Source organism: Nicotiana tabacum, chromosome 1 (assembly GCF_000715075.1).
Source record: "Nicotiana tabacum cultivar K326 chromosome 1, ASM71507v2, whole genome shotgun sequence".
Classification (NCBI taxonomy): Eukaryota; Viridiplantae; Streptophyta; class Magnoliopsida; order Solanales; family Solanaceae; genus Nicotiana; species Nicotiana tabacum.
Genome location: NC_134080.1, coordinates 3,283,307 through 3,286,738, shown reverse-complemented (window position 1 = coordinate 3,286,738; position 3,432 = coordinate 3,283,307). Strand labels below are relative to the sequence as shown.

The 3,432-nt window shown below is 37.0% G+C and overlaps 1 non-coding gene across 1 annotated transcript; it reads right to left on the bottom strand.

Annotated features, from left to right (window-relative positions):
• Positions 1-2,191: 2,191 nt before the first annotated feature.
• Positions 2,192-2,351, bottom strand: LOC142165417 (U1 spliceosomal RNA). The gene has a single exon (XR_012696176.1). It is a non-coding gene; the product is annotated as a U1 spliceosomal RNA (small nuclear RNA).
• Positions 2,352-3,432: the final 1,081 nt, after the last annotated feature.

Sequence of the window (3,432 nt, the reverse complement as noted above, 5' to 3'; positions counted from 1 at the left end):
GTGATTTGTTTCTATTAAGTCCTCATTAATATGGAGAATAGAGAGAGTATTAAAATTAAAGAAGCGTGGTTTAGACGAGGAGGTGGTTTGCTGGGAGGGTTAGAGAACTTACCTGAGCTGAGTATGGGTTCCTCCGCTGAGTTGAAAGGGGCTGAGTTCTCTCCATTTTCTTGTTGTTCCATGTAGTATTGTTGGGGTTGTTTATCAGATGTTGTTGTTGTGCCAAAATATTTGGTGCGAGATTTTGCTTTTGGGGGGAATTTTATTGTTTTCCAAGGAGAATCGGTGATGGGTGGTTAGGTGGATTTGGGCGGAGAAGCTGTTGTGATGGATGTGGATGGTATAGAAATATTAGTGGGTGTATTATCTGGAACATGATACGGGCAGACCCTTGCATTGAGGCTAAAACGCCCGCATCGAATACAAAGAAGATTTAAGCCCTCATAGAGAATTGTTTGCTTATGGTTACCAATGTAAATATGAGTTTTCAAAGGCTTTTCGAGTGGAGCTTTGATACAAATGCGAGCATATCGTCCCCCAGAGGAGGAAGTGCATGTATCTATCTTCAATAATTGTCCCAATTTGTTGCTGACTTGCTGTAGAATTGTTAGATCATAATATTCAGTTGGCAATTCCAATAGTCTGGCATATAGCAGAGTAAGTAAGTTGGGCAGTTGATGCGGCAAATTTAGGCTCCCATCGACGCACAGATAGAAAATGGCCCAGTGTAAACCATGGTCTGTCGTGTAAAGTATGTAATATATTGTTTTCCTAAGTGAATTTAATAAGAAAAAAACTGAACCTAGATCAATAAGATAGAGTAGTTCAGTTGGTTGCCAAAGGGATTGTAGTTTAGTCTTTAAAAGTTGATGCCCAACGGCTTTGCCAAATAATTTGATGATAATGGAAAATTTCCAAGGGGAATAGAGTCGAGCCTTTTCATTTGCAGAGAGTGGGATGAAGTGTTCTGATTCATTGGGTTGTCCGATTCGTCGACCAAATCGAGATCAAATGGAATGGGTTAAGTGTGGGGGGTAGTAAATTATGTGGTGAAGTGGTAAGGAGTGTTTGAAGAAAAGAGGATTATTGTGGAATGGGAGATGGCAGGTCTACTTGCATATCTGGAGACTCTGGTGGGTCAGAAGAGTGTGTTGAATCTGGGGGAGAGGTTGATAGATTCATGGTGTTGGGTGATCAGTGAAAGAAGATGATCAGGGAAGGAGGAACGAATTGTGATGCGGTAGGGATTGGAGTAGAGAGCATTTTCTTAGTGCAGTTCTTTTGGTAAGCTAAATACTCCCTCTGTTCCAATTTATATGAACCATTTCCTTTTTGGTTCGTTCCAAAAAGAATGACTCCTTTCTAAATTTAGAAACAATTTAGCTTAAACTTATAATTTTACCCTTAATGAGAAGTTTTTATAACCACACAAATATTCTGGGCCCCTTTTTAACATGTTTAGGACCATAAATTCCAAAAATCTTTATTTTTCTTAAATTTCGTGCCCAATCAAACAGATTCACATAAATTGGAACGCATAAAATAATAAATATGTCTGACTGGTTCCCCCAATTTATCTAGTAACATAAAGTTGAACACATTTTGATAAATAGTCGAAAGAAATTCTTAAAGTAAACTTAAGTTGAAGACAAATCAAACGAAATCTTGAATCAAACTAAAGCGGAAAGGGAAGTTGAATACAAATCAATAAATAGTCAAACGAAATTGTTGGAACACGATAAACTAAACACATTAGATTAGCGTGTAAATCATGAAATGAGAACTTACTTATTCTTCCTGAAGCAGAAGACGAATGAATTGCGACTGGAATCACTGGTCGATGGTGGTTGTCAGTTGTGACGGAGCAACCCCTATATCACAATCTAAACCCCTCGTCTGATTTGGGAGAAAGAGCATGGAAAAATACTGCAGGGAGACTTTTTATTGTACACAATAAGTATACTTATATAGGAAATATTAGGTTTAACAAATAACCCTATTGGGCCTTAAAGAACCCCTTGTGGGTGGATCTAATTTTCCTACAGAAACTATTGAAGCAAACTTAAGCGGAAAGGAATAGATAAAGATACATTATTTTTGGTAAAGAAGAAGAGATTAAAATCCTTTTTAAAATAGTAAAATGAAAAGTAACTTTTGTATTTGCCAATGTGATTCTAATTTTTTTTAATTTGTAGGGGCCGCGCGAACGCAAGCCCCCATTGGCATAAATTATAATGTAGGCTCGACAACTTGGGAAAACCTTAGATGGGCACCCTCCAAAGTGCAATGGAGGTCACTAGCCTAGGCCATGGGCCTTGTTGATCACCCTTTCACTGCGTCCAGGTAAGTGATGTGATCGTAAATCGTAATTCAGTTTGCAGTACGTACCTTAATCTTAAATAGAGAATCAAAGCAACCAAATCAATCAAAATAGATCTGATTAATACAAAATAGATTCCAGTCTCAGTCTCTGAACTTATGTGTTTAACAACTTGTTTGAGTTTCTGAGCAAAAACGAAATCTGGAATGCCTACAAAGACAAAAGAGTGCCACCAGTTATTAACTAAATCCTCAAAATCAGGATGTTCCATCCACATATTTTCGAACTTTAAATATGAAACACCTCTAACCCACTGTCCACACTCCAGGATGAGAGGACAATGATCCAACACAATGCGTGGAAGAATGGACTGTTTAATAACACCAAAGAGATTATCACACCCCGATGAAAACAAGAATCTATCAATTCTTAAAGCTACTGTGTAAGAGATATTTCTTGACCATGTATACTTTCCTCCAAATAAAGGGGATCTATAAGATTCAATTCCTCAATGACTTCAGAAATAAGTGATTAAAACTGTCAGACTTGTCTCCACATAAACAGTTGCTCGAACATAATTGAAGCTGCGTTAAACAAGCCTTTCGATGTCATTAGACTTTATGAAAGTTACAATACATTGAGCGAGAATATAATGGGAAAGAAAACGAGAAAGGAGAAGAATTTACGCCATGTTTGAGCTGCCCGGCCATGAAGAGAAGGTCATAGGAGTGAGAATATAAATGGTGAAACCTTTTATTCTAGGGAAAAGTAAACAAAAAGTTGAACCATTATTTTTATAAAGTAAAATTTTTAAAATAAAAAGTTGAACCATAAGTCCATAACAAACTATGTCAAGGTTATAGCTTTTGGAGGGATGATTCTACTGATACAAAGGAAGGACAGGACACCTTCGTGACTATTGTAAAAAATAAGATGATCAACGTCATTCAAGACTTTATCAAAAACATGATCCGTAAAATATATGTGATTAGGCTGAACTCCTATAAACTTAGAAGACACCATGCAATTTGCTCCATTACGGCCCAAAAAGATTGTTGAATTTGCCAAGGTTTTAATCTACTTCAATTCACCCTTAATTACATCTAGTTCAA